Here is a 26033-nt window from a genome sequence, read left to right as displayed (position 1 = left end):
GTTTTTTTTTTTTTTTAATTTCAAAATCTTGGTTATTCATGGAAGTGAACTATGAAATAATTCTAAAATGAATCTATACTTTATAATTCTCATACCCAATAAGCAGTATTCATACTAATAAACAAAATATTCACAGGTTTCAAACTGAAATGGAAATTATAATAACTGTGAGTAGATCAGGAAGCCAGGGACTCCAGTAGGGGAGTTGACAATGTACTGCTAAACCCTCTCTGCCATACAAAAGACCAGTTTGAGCAATCTCTCTTACTTTCATTCTGTCTTCTATAAATGAATATAACAGTAATGCCTTCAAACTTAATTTGTTTTTATGAGTACTAAATAAGATAATATATGTTAGACAACCTAGCACAGTGTTTAGCATCTAATTTCTCAAAAAATTACTAGGTTTTTTCATTATGTACATCTTTCAAGCAAAATTACCCAATCAATCACTAAAAATATATTAGTGTAAAGTATTAACACCTATGAAAGGGTGCTGTGGTGAGAGACATTGTATAAAAAAGTACTTTACAAATTCCTTACCACCACACAACTGGGTGAAAGTCTTCTGCTAAACTCAAAGGATATTTTTAATGTAATTATCAACATTTTTACCAAATAGATTAGCTTTTCTTAGAAGGATCTGAAAACAATGGCACTTCTAAATTGATAAAGTCTCAATATATTACACCCCTGTATAATTTGTCTTAAAATAATAATGATTTTTTGCCTTGCCATCATTAGTTTTATTTAATTAAAAATGATTTGATGCATACTCCTCCAGGGTAAATAATCATTAATGTGTATGGCTGTTGACTAATTTCTAAATACATGATTGTCCATTTCAGTATGCACCATTGTGTAGATAACTAAAGACAACTTCTCTGCTAGAGACATTCAGCTTTGCTGGGTTGATCCAGGAAAAGGAGTTAGAAGCATAGCGACAATATATGCAGTTATACTGTCCTTGTGCCCCTCATTTCTCACTTCTCTCTTTTGTCATGCATTTCCTCACTTTCTCGGTCTTCATGAATCAGTCTGGGAGCCAGGAAATTCTTTTTTTTTTTTTTGGACATTTATAACACAGAGATGGCATAGGGAATTCCATGATATGGCCACATTCTTTGTCCTTTCCCTCAAAAGCAACAATAGAGTCTTGAGAGATCTTTCTCAGGTAGATAATCATACATTTTTGCTGATATCTGACATTGAAGTGTAATTCTTAGCTGAAAAAATTCTAGCATAAATGGTGTCTGTGAGGTAAATTTTAGACTAATTTCAGCCATCCCTTGTTCACCTAGTTGGCCTCTTCCTGAAAGCATGCCTTTTAAATATGCCATGTCCCACTTCTCTCTCTCTCTGTGTTTTGTTTTGTTTTGTTTTTTATTGTTGTTGTTTTGTTGTTTTTTGTTTTTTGTTTTTTGTTTTTTGAGACAGAGTCTCACTCTGTCACCCAGGCTGGAGTGGAGTGACCCAATCTTGGCTCACTGCAACCTCTGCCTCCTGGGTTCGAGGAATTCTCCTATCTCAACCTCCTCAGTAACTGGAATTACAGACACACACCACCATGTCCAGCTAATATTTGTATTTATAGTAGAGACAGGGTTTCACCATGCTGGCTAGGCTGGACTCAAACTCTTGACCTCAAGTGATCTGCCTACTTTGGTTTCCCATAGTGCTGGGATTATAGACATGAGGCACCATGCCTGGTCTCCCACTTCTCTTTATAGCCTGACATGGTTTGGACCTGTGTCCCCATCTAAATCTTATGTTGAATTGCAATCCCCAATGTTGGAGGTGGGGCCTGGTGGGAGGCGATAGGATCATAGGGACAGTATATCACAAATGGTTTAGTGCCATCCTCTTGGTATTGTTCTTGCAATAGTGAGTGCATTCTAGCGCAACCTGGTGGTTTAAAAGTGTGTAGCACCCCCCCCCTTTCTTGCCCTTGCTCTGGCCATGTGACATGCTGGCTCCCCCTTTGCCTTCTGCCATGATTGTAAGTTTCCTGAGGCCTCCCCAGAAGCCCAGCAGATGCCAGCATCATACACTCTGTACAGGCTGTGGAACCATGAGTCAATTAAATCTATTTTCTTTATAAATTACCCTGTCTCAGGTGTTTCTTTATAGCAATGCAAGAACAGACTAATGCATAATCTAATACTATGAACATTGTAGTCAATATATTCCTTTATCACGGTTGTTTACATAAATTATGAGCTCAGTTAGAGATAAAAATGTGAGGCCTTTCATTCAAAAACTATGGGAAAAAGTGTAGATATAAGGCATTAAAATATAAAGCTTTTTGCTTTCTTCTGTAGTCTCTCTCTCTCACCTTGACATGTCTTTGCTTAATTGCCACTTAATGTTTTTCTAAGTAATAAAAAATTTTTAAATTATTAGCATAAATTTTACTGTTCACCCTTATATTATTCAATGCCATTTTAAAAACCAAATATGCTAGTTTTAAAATACCATGTTTTAAAAACATCTAATTCTTAACCATTGAAATGACACAATTTGTATTTGGTAGATCATACCTGCATATGCATTTCTCTCTTGAAAGAACAGTGAAAATACTACAGCAGAAAACTGCTCATCTGTTTTTATTTCATTTCTTCATAGGCACATATTCTACCAACACTCTCGAACTTCAGCTTACTGATAAGTCAAGAAAGGCAGGCAAAAAGGAAAATAAACTATCAATTGCTCTATCTTTTCCTTTTTTACCTTATTTTTATTTTCAGCATTAATAATTTTCTGATATGAATAAGTAGTATGATGAAGAAAGTGTTTGATATGGACCCTTGGTTGAATCCTGCCATTGCCTTAAGTTTGAAGCAAGTTCTGGTTCCTAGTAAATTGTGGCCTCTGGGGGCTTCAGAGCCCCTTTAGATGGAACATGTTTAACTTGTACTCCTTTTGAGTCTTGTTGAACTCCCACAAACTGTGGGTCCACTTGAATTCTGTGTTCATGGGGTCAGTGCTGTCTGAACACATTCTGGTCATATACATTCTTCGTTATCCCATCGGATTTCACTTACAAAACACAAGTTAAAAGATAAAATTATTAAGAATTTTGAGATGCGGCCAACAGAACATTAAAGCAAGCATGAGGTCCTTCTGAAAGCAGGATGCTATATGACTGCAGAGGTCACTTACCCATGAAGCCCACCTCGTTTCTTATTCAGCCTTCATGGCTTAGCTTCAGTGTTAAAAGTCTATGAATTCCTGAGTTACTCTCTAGTCTTATTTCCATATAAAATGCAAACATAAGAGCAGGTAACATTATATTGTAGCTAATCGTTGCTTATTTAGGGCTTCATTCCTAAATTATATTGTTAACTACTTCACCTTTATATCCTAGTCTGGGCATCATAAATAATTATTTAACTCATTGTAGATGCTTAAAATATCTAGTGAACACATTACTGTAAGAATAAAAGGACTTTTGAGTTTTAAAAGTAAATGAAACATGATTTAGAGTATATTATTCCCAAATGTTTTAAAAAGTTTTATTGTGACTTCAAATAGTATCAAGTTAATAGTAAACATATCTGCAGTGTTATAGACTGCTTCCAGTATGCTGAAAAAGTTGTTTGAAGATGATATCTCATTAAATCATTAGAATATCTCTGTAAGGAGAAACAAAGTGATCATATATTGATTGTGCACTATGAACCATGTTCTTTTCTAGGCACTTAGCAAGCATTATTTTATTCAATTTTCCTAAAATGTTTTTTAAAATATGTGAAATGACCCATTTTGCAGATGAAGCTAAAGGTGATTCATAGAAAGTAACTTGTCCAAGGTCACACAGATACTAAGTGTTGACATTTTTTGACTGTAACTGATTCCAAGCCCAATAGGCATTTTACCGAATTCCAGTGGCTTCACAATACCTCGTTATCATTGGAATAAATGAGTCAGAAGAGGAAATACCTGTCATTAACCCTTATAATGTACTTTATGCCTTCCTTTTAATTGTTCTTTTTCCTCTTGTATTTAACCTTAAAAAAATACGGATGTGAATCCCTTTTGTTACATAAAATACTCCTGAGACAATTTGAGAAAGCAAGCCTAGAGTTGCCTGGGACTGGCCTGGAATGCCTTCTTTTCACTCTTACCCTGTTAACTCCTTCCCAGTTCAACTGCTCCCTCTCCATGAAGCTTTTTCAGAAGGGTTGTCCTTAGGGCTCCTTTTTATTTTTTTGTCGGACTCATTATAGTTTATCCAGCAATCCAGCAGGTGCATGACACTTGATTAATTTATTTATTCACATGTACTTCCTGAATACTTATCATGTGCTAGATATTATTCCTTGTGCTTGGAAGACATCAGTGAATAAAAAAGGTGGACATCTCAATCTTTATGAAATTAGATCGTATTCAAGAGAGCATGCTGAGCTTTTATTTTCCCCTCCTTATTATTTAATTGCTTAGTATGGTGTTTAACATGAGGATCTTTACTGCTCTAGACTTCAAGTTCCTTTGAGTGAGTGAAAATGCTGCTTTTATGATATAATGATTTGAATTTCAACACAGCAGTGACCATTTAGTGAATATTTAGTTAATAATTGAACTTTTGTTAAGGGAAAGTGACCGGATTTTAATTAATTTTAGATATTCACATAATAATAATTGGCAGTAGTAGCTTTTTAGCAGTGAAGCAATTTCAAATTTTAAGCCCTAATATGTGCTATGCACACTAAATATGTTTTCACTTAATTCTCACTAAGGCCCAATGAAATATTTATTATTCCCAACTTACAGATCAGGCTTTTGGAGGCTAATTTAGTTGTTTTAGATAACACATTGTGTAATTGATAAACTATTCTTGAGAGCACTTTTAGATTCATAGTATAACTGAGAGCAAAAGGCACAGAGTTCTCTCTGCACCTCCCTTTCTGACACATGTACAGTCTTCCCCACCGTCCTGCACGACAGTGTGTGTTTGCTAAAATCAATGAACCTATATTGACAAAACATTATCAACCAATACCCATAGATGATATTAGCTCTCAGTCTTGATGTTGTACAAACTATGGGTTTGGACAAATGTATAATGGCATGTATCAATCATTGTAATATTATGTTTCACTTCCCTCAAAATAGTGTCTCCTCCCTAACCCATGTCAACTACTGATCTTTTAACTGTCTCTATAGTTTTCCCTCTTGCAGAATGTCATATACTTGGCATGACATGTGGCCTTTTCAGGTGGATTCTTTCCCTTAGTGATATGAATTTAAGTTTCCTCCATGTCATTTCTTGACTTGATAGATCATTTCCATTCAGTGCCAAATAATACTCCATTGTTTGGATGTACCACAGATTATTTACTCATTTACCTACTGAAAGACATCTTGCTTACTTCTAAGTTTTAGCAATTATAAATAAAGTTGCAATAAACATCTGTGGACATCTTTTTGTGTGGACCTGTTTTCGACTCATTAGAGTAAAAATGGAAGAATGCAATTGCTGGATCATATGGTAAGAGTATGTTGAGTTTTGTAAGAAACTGTCAAACTGTCTTCCAAAAGGCTGTGTCATTTAGCATTCAGATCAACAATGAATGGGAATGCCTGTTGTTCCACATAGTTTTTAGCATTTGTTGTCAGTATCTGGGGTTTTGGCCATTCTAATAGCTGTGTAGTGGTATCTTATTACTGTTTTAATTTGAAATTCCCTAATTATCTATGTTATGGACTGAATGTTTGTGTTCCCCTCAAGTTTTATATGTTGAAATCTTAACCCCCAATATGATAGTATCAAAAGGTGAGGCTTTGGAGAGGCAATTAGGTCATGAAGGTTGAGTTTTAATGAATATAATTAGAGTTATTTTAAGAAGAGATATAAGAGTAATGATTTTTCTCAGATATGTAAGGATACAATGTTCAGGTCTTCATCTGCAAAGGAATAAAAATGCCCTCACCATGCACTGTATCTGTGACCACCTTGATCTTGAACTTTAAGTGCTTGTTATTTAACCCAACTAGTCTATGATATTATATTGTAGAAGCCCCAAATGACTAAGATAACACACAATATTAAACATTTTTCATATGTTTATTTGGTATCTTTATATACTGAGTTGACTTTTCTGGGTTCTTTACTCTCCATATAAACTTCAAAGCACTTTATTAATATCCACAAAATAATCTGCTGCTATTTTGATTGGGAGTACATTGGATCTATAAATAAATTTGAGACTAACATTTTTAAAAGTGAGTTTTTGTAAGAACAACCATCATTGGATTTTTGGAAATAAGATATTATTGAACATTAGTATTCTTTAGCAATTAGATAAGAGAGAGATAAAATGCCTTTAGGAAAGAAGACATTCTCTTTGGTGAAAACATTTCAAAATAAAATTGCATACTAGAAACCTTACATGATAAATTGATTCTAGTTCAACAGGCTGGAAAAAGAAAACAAGCCTGCAGGCATTCCATGTAAAAGAACTAAATTTATGAGCATTTACGCTATTAATAATTGCCTTCTCCCCTGTGGCTTCATGGTTTCTACAAGTCTCATTCATAACACTAACTCACACTGCCCAGAGTTTATGAAGAGTAGATTAAGGAAAAAAGAAAGCCTTTGGGTGAGAATTAGTATCCATGCTCATTTGACTTAGAGACAAACATATTTGCTAGATATTTGATTTAAAAGTGGTGTCTACTTTACATTTACATTGTTTCTGTCCTATTAAAGATGTTCACCAAATAAGTTGTGAAAGACTCTTTAAGCACCCAGAGACTTACTCAGTCTCCTAAGATCTTGTAAGGTATCCTTGTCAAGAAATGTAGTTATTACATGTAGTTCATTTCAGAAAAGTAAACATTCTTCCTGCTCCTGGAAGGACCCTGGATAAACATCAGGCTAATACCTGTGATTAGAGTCTTCTCTTCTAATTAGAGTCTTCATGTTACTGATCTAGATCACAGTAGGACTTGATTTTTTGTTTTTAATTCTTAAACTCCTGTCAAAGTGGATTTTGTTGTAGGGGCCTTCAATATGTGTATATTTATAAATGAGATACATTTGCATTACCATACCACCATTTTAAGTAAAAATTAAAATGCAAAGTATAAAATTGCAAGGATGAGTTATAAAGCAAATACATATTGCAACCTGGAGTTGAATGCCAAGATAAACACCTAGAAGAATCACGAGTGTTTGCTTTGGATGCAGCAGAACAAGATCATGGAGAGGAGGTGAGGATTCTTGATGTAAAGCTCTTTTGGTATCATTTGACTTTTTAAACAATTTATGTTATTTTACTGATAAAAATTATATCTAAAAACCACTTTTACCCTTAAAGCTATTGAAATAAAAATAAAAATTTAAGATTCTTTAGAAAAACAATAAATCAAAAACATAATAAAACATTTTTTTAAAGTACATCTAAACTTCTAATATATTTGTCCTACACTATAATAGTTTGCCTTAAAGATCTCCTGGTAAGCAAGCACCTCACTTTGAAGACAATTGATCTAAACTACTTTGCTATATTTTCTTTGACACAAAGAATAGTAAGTTATGTTTTATGTTGAACAGTGAAATTTACAAAATAAAAGAGAAATAAAACATGGATAAACAGTTGAGTGAAAGTTCTGAGGTTGATTCCGTTTTTACTTGTTTTTATATATTATTAGCAAAACATAAACTTTACTGTGCATTCATATGCCAAACATTAAGCAAGATTTTGGAGACTCAGAAATCAATCATAAGTATGGCTGAAAATGGAAATATCTGATTCCTTATCCTGTGTTATTAAAATATTTTTAACATTAGCTAAATTACTTAATTCTGAGCTTCTATTTCCAAATATGAAGAAGAAAAGGCACAATGAATCTGCCGTATCCACAGAATTGCTTTGAAGACCATACAAGATAACATTTCAGTTATGAGGGTAGCTCTGGGGCCTAAATAAATCCAGACTTTTCCTTAAGATATGATAAAAAGGGATCATTATCAGAGAGGATAATTGTAAGTGAATATATAAATGGTAAGTATGGATAAGAAGAAAGTATAGTAAAAGTAGTAACATAGGGATAAGAAAACTTGAGAAGTAAAAATGAAATACAAAACTGCAAGGCACATGGTAGGGCAGGTGTTGGCAAAGTGTTAGGAGGTGCCTCAACAGGTCTGAGGCCAATAATTAGGGGCAATATTATTAAGACACGGTGTCTGCTATGCAATTTTTACCACAATGCCTCATATCTTATAGCTGTTTGATAATTTTATTTATAAAAATTGGTATATTATATTATTTTCACTGTCTAACCAACAGTTACTATTTTCGGGGTTAATATTGTAGGTACTTGTCTTTTGATCTAATCATAAGGAAGGTATCCTGATTATGTGGCTGCTGTGGTTTGAGAGTTACTTGTCTGTCTTGGGGCTTGGCTTCCACAAAACATACCAAATAGGTCAATAATCTCTACCTACTTGAGAGTCTAAGGCAATACTTCTGTTACATGGAAAGAAGGCTGAGGTGGGGTAAAAGGAGAATCGTTTGATGTAGGAGGAGCAGGTGTTTAAGGATGTGGAGTCCAACTTCCTAATATTGTTTGATAAAATAGTTTTAATCCTATACAAAAATGTACTGTTAACACTGGACTTAAGGGTCATGAAGGTATCAAATAATCATAACTTCAAAACAGAATTGGACTGGATCTCCTGCTACATTATATATCTTTTTGCTATGTCATTAAACATTCTGTATCACCGTGTTTATCCAATTGCACAACAATTAATAGCACATGAAGCTTTCCACCCACTTTAATATTTCTTACATTGACTTTTATTGACCAGTGGTAGAACTTCAAAATAAACAATTTGTTTTGGACTTGTTTTATGCAGCTATGAGAAACTAAAAGAGAACCAAAGTCGACTCAAGGTCTGAGAGGAAAAAAATATATAGCTCAGGATTTTTAAATATACTCAGTGCAACAGATAATTTTCATTAACTACTCTGTGCTTGATATTGTCATTGTTGCCTTAAGGAAGGCAATACTGATAGATTATTCCATTCAAAATAACTCAGCAAATGTTTATTAAAGTAATACTAACTTTGCACTAGGTACTTATTTAGATATGTGAGATATAGAGATGAGTAAAAAACAATTCTTGTGTTTAAGAAGAGTATAGTGTGTTTGCAGTAAAAGGATGTATGTAGTGGTTGTTATAACATAGTTGAAAAATACTTATCACTATATCAGATCTGTTAAGTGCCATTAGAGAAGGGAAAACAATCATTAATGGTTTGTAAAGAAGGACAATTAGCTCCAGTGAGGCAATAATGAAATCAAATAGATTATGAAGACGGGAATTAGGGGTGAGTGGGGGTGAGCGTGAGACACAGGTGTTTCCCATCAAATGCACAGCTTTTCTCAAAGTAAGGGACATTTAGCAAATGTGTTAGTCAGGGTTATCTGCAGAAGACTGATGTCCTAACTTGAAAATAAGCAGAGAGAGTGAAGTCCCTCTTCCTTTACTTTTTCTTCTATTCGGGCCTCCAGTGGATTGAATGAAGCCCATCCATGCTGTGGAGGACAATCTGCTTTACTCAGTCTAATGATTCAAATGTTGTTCTCATCCAGAAACACCCTCACAGACAACCCAGAAAATGTTAACCTAGTATCTTGGCACTCTGTCACCCAGTCCATTTGACACATAAAATTAACTTACACAGGAGATAAATTGGAGACATGTAGGAAGCAGATTTAAAGATTTCACCTGCTTAAGCAGAGACTGTTAGTGCGCTGCCAATAATCCCGTAGCAATTATGTCTACATGCCTAGACTGCTTGCTGAGTACACTTGCGATTCTACAGCTGAATGATTTTATTCTAACCAATGGAGACACTGCAAACAGGACAAGCCAGAAACCCTAGGCAGCTGGGGTCCCGGGACCAGCTCTCGTCCAATGATGGACAGTGAGAAGTATCTCAGTGGCAGAGACCTGAGCAGTACACCTATTCATCAACATGATGGAGTGGTAGAAATGGCCCAGGTCAAGAGAGAGACAAACTCCTCTCCACTGTCTTCACTAATTATTTATTGTCTTAGAAGTAATATGAATAGAAAATGACAGGCAAAGGTGTCCAGGAAAGAAGCATGTGATTGGACCTATAGGAATGGACAAAAAGTGTGTGAATCTTTACTTCTCATGCCAATGCCCACCAAAAAATATCCAGTACAGAGAAGGCATTGAATGACTATTTGAACAAAATTGCTGGTCCAGTGGATTTTAGCCAGTCTCTGGCTCTGATCACGTAAGGGCTTTCACTATTGGGCTTGTTAAAACAGTAGCCATGGTGAGAAAATGGAGGCTACACATTATTCAATATCACAGGCTCCCTTTAACGAAGGCAGAAGTAGTTAGTGTCATTCCTGAATGTTCAAAGTGTTAGCAGCATAAGCTGATGTTGATCTCTGGATGCTATACTGTTCTCTAAGAGATCCACTACTAGCAAATTGATTATTTTTACCATTTCCACTTTGGAAGGTATAATTCTTTCCAGTGATTATCTTCATTGGAAAGATGTATTTATGAGACTGAATGCATGGAGATTGCCAAAGCTACTCTGGTCTGAGTTCTCAAAGAATATCTGAATTATTGTCATGTTTCATTCCCACTTTATAGCAAAGGAAGTGAGACAGTATTTAAATCATCATGTGGTATATAGTTCTACCATACACTAGAGAACCCAGAAACTTCCAGCATGATAAAATATTGAAATGACCTTAAAGGCAGAACTTATGTGCCATCCTGGTCATCATGCCCTGTGGATTGGAGATTTTAATAAATGTTGCTTTCATCCTGATAGTTAGAATTCACCGATGAGGGAACCAAGGGAAAAAAAACTGGGAATGACATATTTTATCACCATTCTTAGTGACCCATTTAGAAATGTTTGCTTCTCATCCTTGAAGTTTTAGATGGACTAGAATTTCTGATTTCTCTGTGAGGGAACAAACACAACCAGTGTTCCAGTAAATGTAAGTCTATGACTACACCTGGTTAGCTCTTCAAGCTAACAGGCAGGGGGATGTGCCAATGGGCTGACAGGGTTAATTGACCCTGATTATCACAAGGCACGTGACAAAATGTGACTGAGCTTAAGGATTTTGAAAAGACCATTTTGGTGCTTCTGTGGCCAGTGTTAAACTTGGGTAGAAGCACCCTTATGCGAAAGAAGTTCTGGCCAAGGGTATTGAAAATTCTCTGTTGTTTTAAGCCTTTTGTTTTTATTTTATTTAGAAATTGTTACAGGCCAATCTCTTGAAAAATCAGATACAGGTCAGAGTGGAAAAAACATGAAGCACCTGTGGACCATGCAAAGAGTAAATTGTACAAATGTTATTAGTACCCTCCTGACAGCCCTTCAGTAGTTATTTCTACACACAGAAAGCTGTTTGCTGCAACTCTCTGCCTGTAAGATACTTTTTGTCTTTCCAGGAAAGCTTGTTTCTCCATAACTCAATGTAATTTTGGTAAAATAGTCTACTCCCCAGTTGCAAGGTTGAGTTCATTATTCTCCTACAATGAGTGAATTATTCTCCTAGCAGAAAGATTGATCCACGGATAGGCCAAGACACATAACCCAAATATAAAAGTTTTCTTTTGTATCCAACTTTAAATATTCCTTGAATTAACCAAATATCCATTTAATATTATTGCAGAGAAATCTATGAACCCAGCCATAGTTGATATTTAGAATCTTTTTCTGCTCAGTACATCAGTTTCTATCAGGCTTTTACCAGCACCACCCCACCCATCTCATATGGTTATGGCTAGCCTCTGAATGACAGCAGTGGGCATAGGACTGGGAGTTAATTCCATCATGGTATTCCAATATTTTATCTTTAGTAATTGCTTCAAATGATAATCACATAAACTAAGATGGGCCAATTACAGCTTCCACCAAGATTTCAAATGTAGATGCTGGAGAGACAAGGTATCACTCCCTTGTGGATTGTAGGCTGTGAGCACCAAGACCTGAGTAAGCTTCTTTGCGATCTTGCCAACTAAGGCATGAAAGAATGAGGCCATCAGGAGGAGAAATGCAAACACAAATAGAACCACAAGATGGATAAGCTGATATTATTGTTTAAACTTCTGGATTTAGTCAGGCTTAAATGCAAACATCTCCACCTGTGGACTTTATAGCTGTAGGAGCCAATAAATTACTTTTTACTTAAAACTAAATAAATAAACAGAACAGATTCTTCCTCCCAAATGCATGATATTAGGCCTCAGCAGAAGGAGGGAGATAGAGAGATGGAGGATGGAGAGTGTGGTCTTGAGGATGATAGCATGCTTTAATAATTTGAAATTTTATGTGTATAGAAAATAACAACTCATTTTTTCTAATTTGTTTTAGTTTTGTTTCTGTTAGTTATAACTGGAAAATAACAATGATCCTACATTTTAAATTGATTAAAACACAAATGTAAATCAGACACACCTCCTTCAAATAATTTGCTCTCATTCTGTTCTACACAAACCACTGCATGACTGTGAGGTTTTGTAGCATTCACATTTGAAATATCCTGTGGTTGTTTTATGTTTTGTTTTCATTTTGTGTAGTTTCCTTTCCCACTTAAGTTATAAGCACCACAGAAAGCCCTACATCCTTGAATATAATCCAGGTTAGAAAAGAGTGCTAGAAATATCAACTACATGTCCCCCAATGTAACTGTAAATGAACAAATAAATATTCTGGTTTATGTATCAGCTTCTTGTGAATTTGGTGTCAATAAACTCCAAAGTCTGGGCACCCTGTTTATAAATTTGAGTTTGTGGACTGGCAGTCATGAAGACAAGGTCCCTAGTATTTCAAAGACAACACCATCCTTCAAGACTCAGTCTGATTATTATCATCATTTATAATAGTTTACAATTAGATATTTAAGAAACATACTTTTAGAACTTGTATTTCTTTCCCATTATTAAACTTGGACTTTAGTGGCTGCATATTTGAGCAATGGTCAGGACCTACACATATCATCTATAGAAGTAGAAAAGGCTGGTGAACATTAAGGGAAATTATTATAATCTTCTATTTCTCAATATTACAGCAGATTTGGAAATAGGAATAGACTCATAGCAAAACTCACCTTCATGATTATTGTAATATAGGCTGATGTTCTTTATAGAAGAACTTATCTCAAGAAAAAAACAAGCCAGAAAAAAATAAATTGTTTAGGAATAGGAATTTTCTGTATAAATGTTGCTTTAATTAAAAAAAAAAAGTACATAGCATGTATACCCTATATTTTTACTGCAAAATTATTCTAATCAATTAAAGTAAATCTAGAAGAGTTTTCCCATTTATTAGTGCAAAGCAATAATAAGAAAGCAATAAAATGACTTTAACCCCTTATAAGCACTATTTGAATTAAACACTTAGTTTTTCTTTTACAAAATAATCATTTTTGTTTACCAAAAACACCATTTGTATTGGTCTATTGCATGTATTTAATAACATTTCCAGATGTATAATAGAGTAGTAGATAGTAACTTGAAAAATAGTATCTACTAGGTGGGGCACGGTGGCTCACACCTGTAATCCTAGCACTTTGGGAGGCCGAGGTGGGCAGATCACGAGGTCAGGAGATGGAGACCATCCTGGCTAACATGGTGAAACCCCATCTCTACTAAAAATACAAAAAATTACCCAGGTGTCATTGTGGGTGCCTGTGGTCCCAGCTACTTGGGAGGCTGAGGCAGGAGAATGGCTTGAACCTGAGAGGTAGAGTTTGCAGTGAGCCCAGATCGCACCACTGCACTCCAGCCTGGGCGACAGAGTGAGACTCCATCTCAAAAAAAAAAAAAAAAAAAAGAAAGAAAGAAAGAAAGAAAAAGAAAACTAGTATCTACTATATCTACTATTATACTAACTTGAAAAATAGACATTTTTGTTTATATTTAAAATTCTTATTTAAAAATAAACCACCATGAGACCCAGGTTTTTACAACATAGACTGAAGGTTTCTGTATACTTTAGATTTCTAGCATTATTGGTTTCAGTCTCTCATCTAAACAGATATAAATAGGCATTTTAGAGAGGAAGTCAAGGATGTTTTTGACCTCTAGTTCCCATTTTTTGAAGTTAATGCTAATGCAGTCATCATAACACACAGACCCAGCACTGTATGATTGATAAGTCTCAAGTAAGGGCTATATTAAAAACATATATTTTTATCTCTCTCTAATTCTGCACAAAATGATTCCCTGTGGTGGCAAAATTTACCCACTTGACTTCTTGGCTCAAAAATAATATTCAGCAGTGGACCTAACAATGAATTCCAAACTATTAATATATTTTAGCAGACTTAACAAACATGTGCTACCAATAATCACTCAATAATAGCCAACTTGATTATATGCTAACACTTACGATGTAAAATAAAAAGTATATCAAATACATTTAAAACTATTATGCAAAAAAGGTTTAATTATTTACCATTGAACTCAGAAACATGACTTATAGTTTCACTTCAGCATCTTTATTAATTGATCTCTATGTTACCCAATGCTCATCATTCTTTTCTTAGAAATTCATAATAACGATTTCTCACTTAAAGGAGGAAGATTGTATATAACCCGAAGGCATGTTGGAAATTGTCATATCAGATGTTATTGGGCGTGTGTATCTTAGAGCACAATTTAAGGATAGTGTAAATGCTACCATAAATGGATTTATGATTTCCACTTAGCGATTTCAACCACCACTTTATTGTATAATCAGGATTTATCGTGCTACTCTATATTCAGTTCTCCTACCTTCCAGGTATAAGGGAGTTACACACTCTCAGCTCCCTTGCTGTTAGACAGAGATATAACATGAAATGGACCAGCAGATTGTGAGCGAAAGTGGAATGGGTCATTATGGCCTGAAGCATTTTCATCTCTTCTTCTGCCATGGCAATGATGAAATTGGATGTTAATATGGAGGTTGCAGGAGATCAAAGCCCTCATGAATTACTGAGCCCTTGCTTCGGGTGCAGATACCTTAGAGAATCTCTCTCACCCACAGTGACCATAGCTTAAGCAATAAATAAATTTTGATTATGTTAAGTCACTGAGATTCTGATGTATGCAACTGCAGCATAGCCTGAGAATCCTGGCTTATGCCAGAATTTTATCTCCCCATATTAACGTTGCAAATGAACTGAGAATTTAGAGAATCACTCAGTAAATGTAAGGGGATCCCAAATACACTGGAGTCCACTTAGAAAGTGGACACAGAGATGATATCGTTGAGGAAGATTGTGTAATACTGTTCTTTGGAAGTAAAAATGAAAAGGGGAAATGTTGATTTTCTCACATTTGTTCAGTATTGACTCACAACTACCTTCAGTATCCTGGAATCATTCATAAAGTATATAACTCAAAATTATTGTTTAAAATGATTAATATTAGTTATAATAACTAAGATTTGAAGGAATTTCTGCAACATCCAGTGTAATAACCCTGCTGAGAATTGTTACCTAGTGTCTATTTTTGGAGCAAATACAGAACTGTATTTTTCTCTTCATATATGAGATTTTGCTTTTATGAAATATGGAAATAATTTTAGAATGTGCATATATATGGAAGGTAGATATCAGTTTATTTTAAAATATGTGTAATACATGTCCTTTTTATTATAGATGGGACTTTTATCGTGTTGGTTTTACCTGGAATAAAGTAAATCATAAGACTGGGCAAAGTTCAAAATGATCCAGAGTAAAAGAAATAGTACTTTCTTTGTGTCAACTTCAGGCAAGGCAAGTAGAGCAGATCAAAGAACTGCTTTAATGATTCACTAAAGCTGAAGTTCAAATAAAACCACAGTAGCAGCCAAAATACCTGGAAATGCAAAAAATTGCGAGCAAGGCATATGCCTTTCTGAGAAAAGGTCCAGGAAAAACATAAATCTGCGAGGGAGATTGTCTGATAGCACCATTGTCAGCAAATAGCAACTCTGAATGAGACAGAAGCAAGGTCAGGGTTTAAATAAATGGTTGTACAATAGCCACAGTAGGCTTTTTTCCACGTCCTAGTTCTATTGTCATTTTGGGCTAAATCTTGACTTTGAGAGCTATCTTCTCAATAGTAGAATGAAGAACTGGCCTTCAAGATATTTTCCATAGAAAATATTTTATTCTGCTTCGTATTTATGGCAGTGCTAAGGACCAGCCTCAGTTATAGATTCTGTTCTGTTTTATGTAATTAATCTACTTCAAGATGTTCTGAGAGAAAGCATGTGTCTGACACAAAGCTGAATAAGAGAGTCCCAGCTCTCAAGTGGCTCACATGTAAAAAGCCATGCAAAACTCAGCACCAGATATGGTGAAGATCTAGACTTGATATTGCATTTGTCGACTGACATATTTGCTGTCTAAAAAAAAAAAAAAAAAAAAAAAAAAAAATTACTACGCTCCATTGTCTAGGGTGATAGGCCTTTTCTACTCACTCACGATCCAAAGAACAGATGCACTTTAATGGATTTAGTGCCCAAATAAGCACTTTTTTTCCCAAGCACTTACTGCCCAAATGAGTAGATCTTTTAAAATGCAACTAATAAAAGCAGATAACCCTCACAGTACTCTTGCACCACCAAGTTTGTTTAGGGAGTGGAGTAGAACCTAAATAGTGCAGCAAATTAATTGGAGGCAGAAGTCCTTGCTTCTAAGCTCTAGTTAATAATAATAATTAAACTTAATGACTACCTGCTTGGCCTTAGTCAACTCCAGTTTTAGGACCTCAGGTCTTTCCTCATTTATAAAATAAAGAGATGTAGTCATTGGACATGATGATCATTAAGGTCCAACGAGTTTAACAACTTCATCATTTCCAAAGCAGCATTACACATTAGACAAAAAATAGCATGACAACTTATTGAAATTGAGAAGAATTTAGTAAAAGTACCTTTATTTCTTTTTAACAATAATTACTTATCTGGATGTTTAAAAAGTACCAAATGAAAAATAAGAATAAATTTCAAGCTTTAATCAAGTGAAATGTGGAAATTACAGAAATTAGGAAAACAGTAAAATATACTCACAGGATTACAAATTTATAATGGAGAGATAAAATCCTATTTTATACCCTTGGGGTTCTCTTCTAGTTGATATGTATTTATCTATGCACATGGCACAGACAAATCACAGTAAATAATATTCCTCTTAAAAAGTTTTTGCTCAGTCATAAAATACATACAGTGAAAAATTTCCTCCCTTACAGGCAAGCATTCAAAAATAGAATTATTTTCTGCACTTTTGTGGAGGAGGAAAAAATAAATGAAAGTATAAATGTTTCCTACTATGAGACAAAAGGCAGAGGTTTACCAAGAAGGGTTAACTTATAGACATCAAAACATTTAATATTTTTATTAGGAATTCATCCCCAAATCTTTGGGCTCATTTTTTGTATAACTAAAGAACAAATAAATATAATTAGTTAGAATACAAAATATCAAAGTTGATGCATATGGTATGAATATAGTTAAAAAATACATCTCAAATCTCATAAATGGATACAGAAAGTGGAAGTCATCTTTATTGCCCTGTGCTGAAGGTAACTACCATAAATTTGGCACTATAGCAGTGAACTTGAAAATAAAAGTTCCTTCCTTTCAAATAAAATACTTCATTTATCTAAAGATGATATAAAATGCTTTATATTTAAGCTAGGGGAGATAATACGGTTTCTATTGCTCTAAGGAAAAATATGACATTACTGACTAGCATCTTGTATATTGCCCGATTATATTGAAATAACCAGGAAATACTGACTTTCAAAATGTTGCACAGAATAATAGGACCCTGACTAGCTTCTGAATTTTAATGTTTTTTCTGCTGATCTGAGCCCCATTTCTGCACATTGCTACCAACCCTTACTGCCTTACAGTGACAATTAGAGTCATCTATAAACATGGCTGATTTTCTAAGGAACTATTATTGACCTTACTTTGTAGATTTTATCATATGCACCAGTTTGAGGTTGGGGTTATGAGATTTGACATGACTTTATATTTAAGAAATTTTGAGACCCTTCAAAATAAAATGTACTAAAAAATTACAAGTTCTTTTTATCCTCACTCTAGGAGGAGTTGATAGGAGACATCACTAACTTTTTTCCTGGGGAGAAATTGTTCATCCCTCTGGGCACTCTGAACAGGTAGATGTATTTGATCAGCTACAGTCTAGTCCACTAATTGCATTAGGGGATGTCAGCATGAGATGATTTTCAGAAAGACTTTCTCCAGAGACTTAGAATAGAGGAAATGACATTGCCTTTGAGAGACAGACTAAGAAAGCAAGACTTAGTGAATGAAAGTAGATATATGCAAAATAAGTAAGTGTGCAAATGAACTATTTATAAGTAATTTATAATAATTAAAATAGATACTTTGTATTAAAAATTGTATTGTAATACACACTATACATATGTATGGATATATATACACACACACACACACATATATATATCCTCTCTCTTTTACTGGCTAGAAACTTGGGGCTCAAAGAGTTCAAGGTCTTTTACAAGCCTCCACAGTTAATAAGTGACAGATCTGTATTTCAGAACATCATCAAATTCTGCTATCTGGGCTGCTAATATCAGTAGAGGATATATGCCAATGAGAAGGAAAATTTATTGGTTATTGAAGCGCAGATATTACACAGGTTTTGAAAACAGATCTGGATTGAACTTTGACCAGCCATAAATTAACTGAGTAGTCTTACAAGGGAAAATAGTGGTTCCAGATGATTAGTGCACTGCCTGGCACTCACAATAAATAGAAAAAAAGTTGGAGGTACTGAAGCCTTCCAAACACTCTCATAGGGAAAAAGAAGCCTTTGCCTATGATATACAAGTTTTTACATTCCTCTGGGTATATACTCAGTAATGGGATTGCATGAATGTTCGTTGCTGCACTATTCACAATACCAAAGACATGGAATCAACCCAAATGCCCATCAGTGACAGATTGGATAAAACAAACATGGCACGTATAGACCATGGAATACCATGCAGCCATAAAAAAGAATGATACTGGCTGGGTGCGGTGGCTCATGCCTATAATCCCAGCACTTTGGGAGGCCAAGACGGGCAGATCATGAAGTCAAGAGATCAAGACCAACATGGCCAACATGGTAAAACCCCATCTCTACTAAAATTACAAAAATTAGCTGGGCATGGTGTTGCATGTCTGTAGTTCCAGCTACTCGGGAGTCTGAGGCAGGAGAATCACTTAAACCAGGGAAGCAGAGGTAGCAGTGAGCCAAGACTGTGCCACTGCACTGCAATCTGGCAACAGAACACTTCTGTGGGAGCATGGATGAAGCTGGAAGCTATTATCCTTAGCAAGCCAATGCAGAAACAGAAAATCAAATACCACATGTTCTCACTTATAAGTGGGAGCTAAATGATAGGAACTTAAGAACACAAAGAAGGAAACAACAGACACTAGGGTCTACTTGAGGTGGGAGGTTGGGAGGAGGGAGAGGAGCACAAAAGATAGGTACTGGGTGATGAAATAATACGTACAACAAACCTCTGTGACACAAGTTTGCCCATTATAACAAACCCTCATATGGACCCCCAAACCAAAAATAAAAGTTAAAAAAAATGAAATTTGAATTTTTCCCTTTGATTACACAAAAGACAAAACACAACTATTTGATTGTGAAAGCACATGGATGAACTTATGTTATCCTAACATCCTCAAGATGTGAATCAATTCAATATCCCATGACTCTGACTTTGCTATCTCCAAACAGTCTTCTAATTTTAGTTGGCTGCTTGTATAGTTGTACCTATGGGAAAAGGTTATGATGTTCATATTTACATAAGCATACGAGCCCGCATGAGAGTTATTTTTCTTTCTTTTCTTTTTTTTTCTTTTTCTTTTTTTTTTTGAGACAGATACTTGCTCTGTTGCCCAGGCTGGAGTGCAGTGGCATGATCTCGGCTCACCACAACCTCCGCCTCCCGGGTGATACTCCTGACTCAGCCTCCTGAGTAGCTGGGATTACAGGTGCCCACCAACACGCACAGGTAATTTTTGTATTTTTAGTAGAGACGGGGTTTCACCGTGTTTATCAGGCTGGTGTTGAACTCCTGACCTCATGATCTGCCCACCTCGGCCTCCCAAAGGTGGGATTACAGGTGTGAGCCACTGCACCAGCTGAGAGTTATTTTTTCATTGCAAATATGGTAATTAATTTGGTGTTTACATATCAGTATTTTGAGCCTGACTAAAGAAGAGTGAGGGGGTTGGTTCTTTGAGAAGCCAAGCTCTCCTTACTTAGGGTACTGTCCAAAGCAGGATTCTCAGCTTTGTCATGATGAGGAATGCCACCCAGTGGGATTTCTTGAGGAAGAGCCAGCCTTCTTTTGCCCACATATTTTCTCTCCAGCCTTACCTCCATTCTCATGTACCAGCTGTCCTGAAGGGCTTGTTGGGCAGCTCTACCTCAGTCCTGGCTCATCATATGCACTACTTCTATTTGCAATGGCCTTCCATCCATTCCTCAATTCTGGATGACTCCTTCAGCTTCTGAACACATCCCATGCATTGTCTCCTCCAAGATAATGTCTTAGACCTCTTATTCGGGTTAAATAGCCTCATCCCATGTGACTTCAGTCACTTTGCGCATAGAGCTATTACAGCAGTTGCCAGCTACCATTATATTTAAGCATCTGACAGCATTGTCAGCTCCTTCAACAGATACTCACTTATTTCTCCTTTTGTCGTTTAGTTGGTGACCTCAAAAAATTGCTCATATATTATTAAATTAAATCCCCTAGATCCTGGCATAAAATTTTAGACATCTTGCTCATAGCAGAATCCCTAGGACCTGGCAATTTATTGAATTATTAATAAATATTTATTCAATAAATAAAAGATGACATTTATGGTTGTATCAAAATATTAATGAGTATTTTTAAAATTCATAACCCTTTGTTCAACGTGGTCAGCATTCTCTGTCCTGAGTTATTATTAGAACAAAATACTATTTAAATATATTGCTTCGTACAGCTCTTCCCTAGTGAAAAGCAACGCATTCATTTTTTAAAACGATGAAACATATGCAAGTCTTTTGCAGAGTTATAACAAAATCAGCATCACTGAATGATAGAAGTAGAAAATCAGAACTGAATACAGGGACAGCAGATTAAACAAAAATATGACAAGATGCCCAGATAAATCTCAATTTATGGCACAGAAATGGACTGACAGATTCTTGAATCACATCTTTGAGTAGATCTGTTTTTCTTTCTCATGAGTATCTCAGTGGCATGTAGGAGAAGGTGTGAATAGGTTGGTTTACACACTCTGGAGTGAGACTGCTCAATTATTTAGGAGGTCTGTCATGAAGTAATTGTTTGTAAATGCAGAGAACACAAATGAGTGTGTTGTGAGCATATGCAAATGCAAATGTGGATAAAAGGCATTGCTAATATCTACAGAAGGGAAAATAATTAGCAAATTCATAAGGGTCACTCATAATTCTAATGTTAAGACTAATCCTTTGTTTCTTTTAAGATATTCCCCTCATGCATTTACGATGCATATTCCCTGGTAAATGACAATGTGCTTGAATTTATAATGCAGTTAAGGAAGTAGGTGAACATTGTAAATGTTGGGAGGACTTCCAAAGTAGCAGAGGATATTTGGAGGCCGCCTTTGCTTCTCATACATGGTTGAATGGTGCCTCAGGGCTCACTGTCCTGGCTACTGCTGCTCAGGCTTTTTCTCATAATATTATTCAAATCTTGCAGTGGCCAGTGTTGTGAGAACCTTACAATGTGGGCTGACTCAACTCAAGCTTGTCATCTCAGTTCAGAAATTTCTAACATGCACTTCAAGCTTTTCTGCCAGGTGAATATCATGTGATGGGCCACTGCTCAGTGCTCCCCAGCCCCATCTCTGAAAGGAAAGACATCTGGCTGCCGAGGTGGTCTTAACAATTCCATTTTATTGCCCCTTCCCTTTCTATATCTGTTGGCCTCCAAGAGGCTTTCTCTGGTGAATTTGTAGGAACATGTCACAAAGACTTTTGGGATTTTTTAGGAAGCTGAGCAAGTCAGATTTTAAAGTTCACAGGCTTCAGCTATCTACTTAAAAAAATATCACAAGAACAGAAAACCAAACACCGCATGTTCTCACTCATAGGTGGGAACTGAACAATGAGATCACTTGGACTCAGGAAGGGGAACATCACACACCGGGGCCTATCATGGGAGGGGGGAGAGGGGAGGGATTGCATTGGGAGTTATACCTGATGTAAATGACGAGTTGATGGGTGCAGCACACCAACATGGCACAAGTATACATATGTAACAAACCTACACGTTATGCACATGTACCCTACAACTTAAAGTATAATAATAATAAATTTAAAAAAATAAAAAAAATAAAAAAAATTAAAAAAAAGGAAAATAAAAGAAATACTAACAAACATTGTTGATCCCTGTTGTATTTACATTGAATACTGGATATTCCATGGTATATGATTCTGCTCTGAAGGAAGTATCAAAAATTAAGGTAAAGCTAAGCGTACTAAAGCATGCTTTTTCTCTTCTTTGGAAATTTGTATAAACATTAACAAGAAATGTAACTTATTTTGTGTATGCTTGTTCTGGAATAAAGGATCATTCTAATCAGGAAAAAAAAAAAAAAATTAGTCTTCGCTGCCAGCCTTTCTCACACAGAACACTTAGTGCCTGTGTAAACATCTGCCACACACATTATGATGTCATTGATTAGCTGTCCATCATATTCCAAGCTATGTATACAAATGACCTTTCCTAACCCAGATGACTGAGATTATGGTGGATACTGTTATTATTCCCATTTTATATATATGAAAACACACTTACAGATACTAAGACAGTAGCTCCCAGTTGAGTTGGCATTTTTGAGATCTGGATCTAGGCTACTTGATTCAAGATCCTAGCGTCTAAATGATCATGCTATAAGATTCCTTTTATTTAGTCCAGTCACCATTATGAATGTTTTCACATGATGCTTATTTGTTACATAATTTGCACAATTTGGAGACAGGCTCAATCATTGATGTAATTGGCTCATATACAAAGTTGGTGATTTTTTTAAGAAATAGTTTTACATATAAAATGTGATTTTTTTCTTCTTCTTCGTTTCATACTGTGATTGTTGGCTACCTTACATAAACATATATGCAAACACAGACACATGCCAACTATTTTTTGGAGGAATAAAAGCTAGTTGTAAATCATCATTAATTTATGCTTACATCATTTTTCCTTTCTTCCTGAATATATCAATGTTTATTTCCTAAAAACAAGAACATTCTTTTACGGAGTCACTGTATGGTTACCAAAATCAGCAAATTTTATATGGATACAATATTATCATCTAAATTCATAGTCTATGTTCTGATTTTTCCAATTTTCTTAATAATGTTGTTAATACCTGATTTGTCCTGAATTCAGGATCACACGTTTAGATACTGATATGGGTTGGCTGTTTCCCCATCCAAATCTCATCTTGAATTGTAAAGCCTATAATTCTCACGGGTTGTGGGAGGGGCCCAATGGGAGATAATTGAATCATGGGGGTGGCTTCTCCCATACTGTTCTTGTGGTAGTGAATAAGTCTCATGAGATCTGATGATTTTATAAGGGATTTCTCCTTTGACTTAGCTCTCATTCTTTCTTGTCTGCCACCATGTAAGACATGCCTTTTGCCTTACACCATGATTGTGAGGCCTCCCTAGCCATGTGGCACCGTGAGTCCATTAAACCTTTCTTGCTTTATAAATTACCAGGTTTTGGGTATGTCTTTATCAGCACTGTGAAAACAGACCAGTGCAGATATAATGTTTCATTGGTCTTCTTTAATCTAGTCTAGTTCCTCTGCTTTTTTGTCTTCATTGACATTGACATGTTTGAGGAGTACAGGCGAACTTATTTGTTAAATGTTTTCCAATTTGAGTTTGTTCCATGTTTCCTTGTTATTAGAATTAGGCTGTGCATTTTCAGCAGGAATAACACTGAAGTGACATTATGTCCTGTTCAGAGCATCATATCATCAAGCACATGATACTGGTCTGTTACAATATTGGTGATGTTAATATTGATCATGATATCAAATGATCTGTTTTCTACTGTAAAGTTTACTATTTTTCACTATGGAATTAAGTAGTTTGTGGAGAGATATTTTAAACTATGTAAATATCCTTTTCCTCATCAGATTTTCATCCAATAGTTTTAATATCCATTTATGTTTTTCTAACTCCATCATTCTAATAAGGATTATTTAGAATTCTACTATAATAGCTTTGTCTTCAGCATTTATTTCTTTATTCTTTTATTTTTTATATCAGTATGTGCTTTTATGATTCTTGGTTTGTTAAATTCTTTACTATCACACTTTTTCTCAATGCTCAAATTGTCCTAGAATTGAACAGTAGCAGACTCTTTAAACTGACTTATTTTCCATGCTTCTCTGTGATTCTTGGAGCATTTTCTTACTTTTTTTTTTTTTTTCTTTTGAGTGTATATGATTTTTTTCCTCAGGTAACAGAAAGTGAATAATAATGGGAAATATCAATACAAGTCCTGAAAATTACTTTATTCTACTGGGTCTTTCTAATTTACCTCCTCTGGAAATACTTCTTTTTTATAGTTCTCTTGATGTTCTGCTTCATGACACTGATAGGCAAGTTGTTCAGCATCATTCTGTCATATCTGGACTCCCATCCCCACACTCTCAGTACTTATTTTCTTTTCAGGATTTCTGCTACACCATCAGCTCCATATTTTAATTGCAGTACAACCTCTGGGCCTACAGAAGAATATTTCTTATGCCAGTGTTATGATTCAATTTTTTTTTGTCTTCACACTGGGAACAATGGATCGCGCTCTACTGGTGGTGATGTCCAAGACTGTGATGCAGCTGGACACAGACACTTACCTTATACTGTTGTTATGACTGTGGGTTTTTGCGTAAGTAGCTTGACCAACTCAGCATTTGATTCCTTTTTTACCTTCTGGGTAGCCCTGTGTAGACATCACAATTATGCTTACGTCTTTATATTTACATCATTGTTAGTATAAAGATGGTTCATTAACAGAAAGAAACAGTCTATGTTCTCACTGAATCATGCAGCTTTATTAACATTATCTTTTCCATTATAAAATGACTTTGCCTCCAGGAGACTGAAAAGAACATCCTAAGAAAAGCGCAGCATTGGAGAATCTGACAAAATGTCATCCTGTTCAATTAAACCAAGTATCAAAAACATTCATTTTTATGAGACTATTTTAGGACATTCATAATTAAGAATGAGGTTAAATTATGAGGGGCAAAACAAATAAAATAAAAATAATATTAACTTAAGTAAAACAAAAGTTTATTTTTCTCCCTTATAAAAACAATTTCAAAGATAGGTGGTCTGAATGATAAGCCACTGAAGGTGCCTTGTACCAGGTTCCTTTTAACTTACCTTGGCCTTGACTTCCCCAAAATAGATCAAGATTCTGCTTGACCTCCATCCTTCACACTCATTCAGCATAAAGGTGGTCAAACTCTTCTTTGTTTTTCTTTTCTTTTTTTTTTTTTTTTTTGAGAAGTAGTCTCTCTCTGTCACCCAGGCTGGAGTGCAGTGGTACAATATCGACTCACGGTCACCTCCGCCTCCCGGGTTCAAGTGATTCTTTGCCTTAGCTTCCCTAATAGCTGGGACTACAGGCACCAACCACCATGCCTGGATAATTTTTTTTTTTTTTTAATTTTTAGTAGAGATAGGGTTTCACCATGTTGTCCAGGATGGTCTCGATCTCTTGACGTTGTGATCCGCCTGCCTCAGCCTCCCAAAGTGCTGGGATTACAGGTGTGAGCCACTGCGTCTGGCCAAAAAGGTCAAACTTTTCTTTTGAAAGATTCATCCCTGTACTTCTATGAGGAACAAATTTTATATATTTTTAAATTTTATATATTTATATATAACATAAATTTAAATATAAAATATTTAATACATTT

The sequence above is a fragment of the Macaca thibetana genome, chromosome 14 (assembly GCF_024542745.1).
Source record: "Macaca thibetana thibetana isolate TM-01 chromosome 14, ASM2454274v1, whole genome shotgun sequence".
Lineage (NCBI taxonomy): Eukaryota > Metazoa > Chordata > Mammalia > Primates > Cercopithecidae > Macaca > Macaca thibetana.
The sequence above is the reverse complement of the archived record's forward strand: the minus strand, read 5'-3'. Positions refer to the sequence as shown.